The following is an 8,619-nucleotide window of genomic DNA, read 5'->3' on the forward strand; positions in this document are numbered from 1 at the left end:
ATTTTTGAAACCCACCACTGTTATGTTCTCATGCTTGTTTTATTGTTACAAGGAAAGGGAAGGAGTTGTGTTTTTGCAGGATCCAATCTGGGTCGGACCAGAGGTTTAATATTCTGAGCTTTCAGACTTGTGCCAGAGCCCACCCTCAGGACTCCAGCACAAGTATGAAAACTCAGAGAACTAAACTTCTGGTCGCAGTGACCAACTCAGATTGGATCCTGCAACATTATCCTGGGACACATATGTATTTGCCTTCATTCATAAAATATGCTCTTATTCTAGCATGCATTTCTCAATCATTCTGCAGTCTCCATGACTCTCAACATTTCCTGTTTTGTAAAAGCTCCATGAAAGGGGTTTCCTTTCTTTGGAATTTGCCCAAACCATGTGCAGACAAGAAAGCTACAGACTGCCTGGTTGCGTGCAACATTCCACCAGAGATTGTGGAGCCTTGTTGATTATGTTTCCTGCTTGAGGGAGTGTGTTTGCCTGGACACATGGGGATTTTTCTCTGTTGCTTGCTTTTTGATGTAAACTATCTCTTTGGAGTTGCGTGGCTTGTAATTTATTTAAAATAAATAAATGCTATTTACTAACTAAATACATAAATCCCTCCTCTTTGTATTCTCTAGTTTTTATCACTATTTCCCTTCTTTCTCACCACAGTCCAAAACAGAAAGAGCGTAATAACTCATTGACTAAAAAACCCTGGTATTGTCTATTAAATAGAAGAAGGGATAAGCTTCATAAAAGATTGGTACAATTGCAATTCTGCCCTCGGGCATCAACTCTTTGCCAGTCTGCATTATGCTGATCTCCTACCAGCACAGAGAGCTCAAGCTTTGAACCCTGCTGAAATCATCTCTTCTGTAAGGCAGGACAAGAAGCTGCTGAGATTCCATTACAGCTCACTTAGTTCATCAGGAAAACAGATAATTTAAGCTGATGGGATGAATTTCTAGCCCTTAGAAACTGACAAACTATTCATTGTTAAAATTAAGTAATGTGCTAGCCTGGCTGTACACCAGCTGGTGTGAACCTATGATTGGGCAGAGGTTTCAATTCCCCAAGCTGATTTTCATATAAGAAACATTTTGAAAAAAGACAGCTGCAAGAAACATGGTCTTTTTAAAAAGAAAACTGTTTTCAATCTGATAAAAAGTTCCTTCAGTTTAGAATTCTTTTCTCATAGTGAAATTGGGGGGGGGGGGGTTGTTGCACATGAGTGAGAATAGCATCCTTATAATATTCTTCCCTGAGATCTAAAAGTGCTCCTAACTCTGATACTGGAGGTAATATATAGTCATCAAGACCTGAAGCTATTGAGAATGGTCTCCTCCTCCATGAATTTGTTTAATTCCCTTTCAAAGCTGTACAAGATGGCAGTCTACATCTTGTTTAATTCAAGAGTTTGTTTCAATGCTGAAAAGACTTCATCTTAATCTGTCTTGAGCCTTCCACCATTTCTGAAATACCCCAATTTCTAGAATTAAGACAGAGAGAGAAGGAGAAAGGGGTAAAAAAAATTATATTTACTTTCTTCACACCAGATCTAATCTAGGTACCTATCATTTTACCTCAATTGCTATGCTAAAAAAGTTCCAAACCTTTTCTCAGGACTGCATTTTTCTGACTGTAATTTTGGTTGGCCCTTTTCAACCATGTAATGTAGTTTTTGAGATACATTGCTAGGAAAGATATATTCTGAGATATTTACATCATATCATTTTATATAGTCATTATAGTACTGACTGTTCTATTTCTGATTTCTTTCCTAATCACATCTTTTTAGCTGCATCAATTTTTATCACGTTATATCTCATAGCCCCCAGTCCTAGTCTGCCACAATTGATTCAGGTTTTATCAGTTTAAGCAAAGTTTGTGGAATGTGTTGTAAGCACATTTCTCAAGAATTCAGTGAGTTTTCTTGATATATATCGTGTGTGTGTGTGTGTGTGTGTGTGTGTGTGTGTGTGTGTGTGTGTTCTACTCTTTAAGTTATCACTTCCTTGGCCTGGTTCTATGCACCGGTTCTATGCAATAGAATGTAACACAATTTCTATTAAAGTCAAAGGGAAGAATTTAACCTGATTTGGGTTATATAATATAATATAAAGTACATAATTATACACAAATAAGAATAACTCCTACAAGCTGCCTCCTCGCTGTGGGAGCTTTTAATAAGGCGAGAAGTAGACATACAATTCTCCATCTCATCTAAATTTAGACAAAAGAGTAAAGTTGGAAAGTAATGCTGCTTCATCGTGTGGTTCCTTTGATTTTGGAAAAACAAAACAGCTTACATCTATCACTGTCAAAACACATGGTAAAATTCTCATCATTCAGCTAATTTTCTCTATTTGATTGTCATTTTCTTCTCAGTCATCAGGGAAGACAATTTAGTATTTTAGCCAGATTCAGTTCAGAATCTAGATGAGATGGAAAGAGATGAGGCAGCATCCTTACATTCAAAACATTATGTTTGCAGAAGGATAATCTCACCTTTTATTGCACAGTGTCCTAATATTACTGATCAGCTTAGAGTCTTAGACCATTCATTCTTTGTAACAATGAGAAGCACTGTGGATTTGTTCATAAGAAATTATTGTTATCATTTCTAAATTTGGTTAAAGAACAAAGTAGTTGTGTTGATTTTAGCTGGTTTAGAGAGAATATTAAGGCTTTATCTTTGTATTACATCACAATGTAAGGATATTTAATATTAAAAAAGCAAAGCAATTAGTACACATGCTTGCAAATTCTTTTGAGTACAGGATGAGGTACTCAAATCTAACTGGAATACTCAGTGGTCAGTATTGGATTATAATTTCTGAAGTGATTTTTCACAGCTCACGCATTTGTTTATCCTTCCCATTCATAAGCTACACTCACCCAAGACCTTCAAGGATCTTCATGGATAACCTATCAACCTTCCAAAAGTCATTTCGGAAAGAAGATGTCAAAAGATCCCCTTTGAACCATGCAATGAGTGAATAATTGAAATTATGGGGCATGTTGTTCTGTATTGCCCTTTCTATGCAGGTGCTCACCAGGAATTATGTCCATTCTTTAATAGTTATCCTGATTGTTCTGATTTATTTTATCTTAAGTTATTATTAGCAGATTAGTCTGATTTTATTTTCTTGACCACAGCCACGAACTGTTCTATGATTTGTACATTAAGCTGTAGTATTTCTTCTAATCCTTTTTAGATATTTTAGTAAAAATATATTTTCCTTTTTTATCCTAATTAATTGTGTTTTATCTGCTGGTTTATAACAGAATAAAGATGAATTGATTGATTGGATAATTTATCAAAAGAAAACATATTGGACATTGCAATTGGTACTAACATTCCTTATCACCATGAGAGATTACAGGAATTAGTGGTTTTAAAATCAGGAAAGTACTCTATCTTGTTGATGAAAATACATGTTTATCCAAAGGTAAAAGAGAAAAAAATGATTTGTGAAACAAAATAAAATAGAAACTAAAATAAAAATAATGGTTTTATAAAATGGATAATATTATTTCTTTTAGAATAAGGTAGTGATACAAATTGTCTTGAGCAGAAATATGTATATCAATTTTTCAAGCATATTTATTGGAAATTTATTATTTATTTAAAATATTTATATGGCCATTGATCTTAAGCAACTCTGGACAGCTCATAATAACAATAAAATCAATCAATTAATTAATCAAAAAACAAAGCCTCCTGATCCAGAAAATGTGTAATTAGCACACAAGATGGATCTGTACAAAGCCCGCCCCAGACACTGCTGCCATTGGTTTGTCAATAGCAGTAGACTTATATACCGCTTCATAGGCCTTTCAGGCCTCTCTAAGCGGTTTACAGAGAGTCAGCATATTGCCCCCAACAATCTGGGTCCTCATTTTACCCACCTCGGAAGGATGGAAGGCTGAGTCAACCCTGAGCCGGTGAGATTTGAACCGCTGACCTGCTGATCTAGCAGTAGCCTGCAGTGCTGCATTTAACCACTGCGCCACCTTGGCTCTTCAAGCAGGAGCCATAAGTCCAGGAGGACCGCCAAATTGCACACAAACTCAATTTTGGGGAGTGCAATCCCGTGCAGAGTCAAAGATGACAAGTCATCAGAACTGGGGAACCACAAACCCCCAAGCCTTTCTGTCTTGCCAGGGTTGAGCTGAAGTTGATTCATCCCCATTCAAACCTTTACAATCTCTAGGTAGTCAGACAGCACCAAACTAAACTGTATGTAGCAGGTTTTATTTAGAATACAATAACAGAGTTGGAAGGGACCTTGGAGGTCTTCTAGTCCAGCCCTCTGCTCAGACAGGAAAGGCTACACCACTTCAGACAAATGGATATCCAACATTTTCTTAAAAACGTCCAGTGTTGGAGCATTCACAACTTCTGGAGGCAAGTTGTTCCACTGATTAATTGTTCTGTTAGGAGATTTCTTTAGTTCTAGATTGCTTCTCTCCTTGATTAGTTTCCACCTTTTGCTCCTTGCCTGCCCTCTTTGGAGAAAAGCTTGACTCCTTCTTCTTTGTGGCAACCTCGGAGGTATTGGAACACTGCTATCATGTCACCCTTAGCCCTTCTTTTCATTAAACTAGACATACCCAATTCCAGCAACTGTTCTTTATATGTTTTAGTCTCCAGTCCTTTAATCATCTTTGTTGCTCTTCTTAGTAAGGGAGTTTATTGCAACTTTCCTGAAGAACTTTGGTACTGAATATTTATCCAATGACAAAAATTAAGAAAAAGATAAAAGAGTTCAATTCATTCTTTTGAAATATAATATTCACAATCCCTTGGTCATGGGCATGACATAGATCTGAGGTCTAATTCATCTGAAGAATATATTGGTGTCTATACTTTATCTCGGGGTTACAAAAATGTGACAAGTATAATAGGAGACATAAAAAGAAAGACTGAATTGGAATTTGTCTAAGTTTACTACTTTATCTAAAAGTGTTACAAGAAATATACAGGTAGTTTTCAATTTATAATCACCATTATAGTGATGGAACTTCCATCACTAAGCAAGGTAGTCATTAAGTGAGTCACACCTGATTTTATGACTTTGTTTGTGGCAGTTGTTAAGTGAATCACTGTGGTCATTAAGCAAATCATGCAGTAGTTAATACTTTTGAGGTGTTACAAAAAGTCAGTTTTGTATCTTAAGAACTGGAACATGGCTCCACTTTTTTTAAAGGATGAGCCAGTAAAACTTTAAACAGCTGAACATGCAAGAAAGAAAATTGTAAAATAATGGAAAACATGTGCAGTTTAAAGTAGCTTTTTAATAAATCATTCACATAGAATGAGAGTTCTAATAGCAGGATCCCTTATAAAATTTGATCTTTTCACTTCTAGTTCAGACATTGAAATGATGCGGTGAGGGTTAGAATTTCCCTGCAAGCATTTTTCAGACATTATTTCCGAATATTGAATCTTAGTCAATTGACCTTACTGGTCAGCAGGATAACTCAATGGATTCTAACAATGTAATATCATGATAATCTTGGAAGGTAATATTAGACTAAGATTATTATCATATTTTCTTTTGCACATATATTATTTCATTTACCATAAAATGAAGGTAAAAGCATTTGAAAATTTTTCAATGTTAGCTACAACTAGTAATGAACAGATCTGTCCAATATTTTTCACTTTAGAATAGAATAACAGAGTTGGAAGGGACCTTGAAGGTCTTCTAGTCCAACCCCCTGCTTAGGCAGGCAACCCTACACCACTTCAGACAAATGAATATCCAAAATTTTCTTAAAAGTGTTGGAGCATTCACAACTTCTGGAGGCAAGTTGTTCCACTGATTAATTGTTCTAACTGTTAAGAAATTTCTCCTTAGTTCTTCTCTCCTTGATTAGTTTCCACCCATTGCTTCTTGTTCTACCCTCAGGTATTTTGGAGAATAGCTTGACTCCCTCTTTGTGGCAACCCCTGAGATATTGGAGCACTGCTACCATGTCTCCCCTGGTCCTTCTTTTAATTAAACTAAACATACACAGTTCCTGCAATGGTTGTTCATATATTTTAGCCACTTTGATCTTTTTCTGCAGCAGGTTTCAAATCTTTTTTTTAATTCCACACCAAAACAATAGTGCATCTCTGAATGCATTTCTCATCTCACATCTCTTTATTATTAGTATTTCTATCCTATCATCTTAACTGCTATAAGCTGCCGAGGCAGCACACAGCAAAACTGACAATAAGCAGCAAAAATCATACAGATGGTTGTTGCACACCAAAATACTGAAAATCATTTTAAAAGTCATATTGAGCTGATATGTTTCCACACAATTTTAATGATGTATAAGTTGCTGCAAGTAATTTTCTTAAAGAAATGCATTTTCAGCATATGGTTGGGAAGGTAACTGAGCTGGGTGGGGGAATTTCCTGCTTTCAATTCTATTAAGTTTATTTTGTACAGAAAAAAAAAGAATTTTCTCTGAATTTCTCCAACAAGGCAAGGACAGGAAAAAAAATCTATTTAAAGAATAATTAAAAAGTAATCTCACCTGTAAATTCGCTTTGCTCATATTCCCTTCCATTTCTCTTTTACAAGCTTCCACATCAATGCCCATCAATAATGTTTATCTTTAAATTACTAAACAATTCAATGTTTTACAGAGACTGTAGATATACACATTCACATTCAACTTTTCCTGGAAAAATTGTTATAGAAAATGACATATTTATTGCTCTCAAGTCTATTTATTTATTTACCATGCTACAATTAGGTCAGCTCTTTTCTTCTGTTGTGGTCTGTAAGCCTAAACCCAGCAAAGTTGTATTCACTTATTTAGCCAGAATGCAAAATCCTGCTAAAACAAATACGTTTTATTTCCAATTAACAAATGTCTGTTGTTTGTGATGAAACTGACATTCCCACCTCCATTTCCCAATCTTTGTTCTTTTGGTCTTACTCTAACCCTTCACATATAAACCCAATTTATTCAGTCACAAAGAAGTGTCTAGAACAAACAAACAAAATCAAAGAATATTTGGTATTCATGAAATCTATAAAAGTTAACAGTAGAATTATTTTATATTTCATATGCCATCTCCCCTTGCCTAGAGCATTCACTGCCCAACCTGATGTTATTTGTCTTTCATTCTTTGTAGCCAGAGAAGAACTTTGATGTATGTGTGAGTCAACATCATAGGGCTAAAGGAATAATCAGTCAAAATAGCAGTAGACTTATATACCGCTTCATAGGGCTTTCAGCCCTCTCTAAACGGTTTACAGAGAGTCAGCATATTGCCCCCAACAATCTGGGTCCTCATTTTACCCACCTCGGAAGGATGGAAGGCTGAGTCAACCCTGAGCCGGTGAGATTTGAACCGCTGAACTGCTGATCTAGCAGTAGCCTGTAGTGCTGCATTTAACCACTGCGCCACCTTGGCTCTTCAGGAGCTGAATGTGGTCTTTCTCTTCTTTTTCAGCCTGGCTCTTGTAAAGTAAAGCCCAGTTTCCCTTGAGTTGAGCTTGATTCTTGGTGACTTCAAGGACATGTTTATGAAGTTTTCCTGACAAAAATAAGAATGGGTTTCCAATTTCTAACCGTAATATAAAATATGTAGCCCTCGTATTTCCATAAGGTCTTTCATCCATTGACTAGTCAAGGCTATCCCTGCTCTAGTGGTTACCACCCATATGAGCGGAATCATCTATAGCAGGGATGTCAAACTCGTGGGCCACAGGCCAGATTCATCACATGCTGGCCCTATCCCTGCCCAGTTTAGCAAAGAGGAAAAAAGTCCTGATATGTCACATGACACTGCTGTGATGCCGTGAGTTTAACACCTCTGATCTATAATGTATGTATGAAAGAACAGAGAATGACAATGGCGTCTGTGCAGAGGGGATGAAGTCAAAAGAATTAAGGTGATTGTTACGGGATTATGATGCAAGCCCCACCTCTTCTGCACATGTGTTGAGGTCTCACATGTGTGGAAAAGAGGAGACCTTTGGATTGAAATGCCACATCTATCAACTTGCTTATTTTGACCTCTCTGCAGATACCATTGTAATGTGAATATTAGTAGTACAGAAGTTCAGAGGGAAGTGCAGGTTGGTCAAGATTTAAAAAAATATATGGAAAAGAACTAGAAGATGTAGGAGAAGCCTAAAGAACATAAAGAGTTATATGAAGAAACTTTAAAACAGGGAGCAAAAAAGAAAAATATGGTGTCTCTCAAAATGAGGTTTTCTTAAGATAGACAAGGCAAAAAAGATGCAATGATATTTCGGTACCCGGGACTCATTAAAATATTTTCCTTTTGGGGTAATCTGCTAAATCCTCTGAAAGGAAACCTTCATTGAGTCTAAACAATACCGTTGCTTACTTCTAAGTAAAACCAATTGCATTGCAGTCTGTGTTATCTATATCATCCTGAAATATCCTTCACCTTTAGGGTGTTATGTAAAAATAATGAATCCAGCTTTCCTCTAGTGAACTTGCATTCTTTTAAAAATCCACCACTCTGCTGTTAGATATATGCTTCAGATTCCAGTGTGTATTTAAAGATGGGTCAGAGTATAACAGAATTCTCATACATATATCTGTAGCATATAGAAGATATAAAATCACCCTTACATAAAT

Source organism: Thamnophis sirtalis, unplaced genomic scaffold (assembly GCF_051295495.1).
Source record: "Thamnophis sirtalis isolate CommonGarterSnake01/CBP01778 unplaced genomic scaffold, rThaSir2_p1.2 scaffold_3, whole genome shotgun sequence".
NCBI classification, from domain to species: domain Eukaryota; kingdom Metazoa; phylum Chordata; class Lepidosauria; order Squamata; family Natricidae; genus Thamnophis; species Thamnophis sirtalis.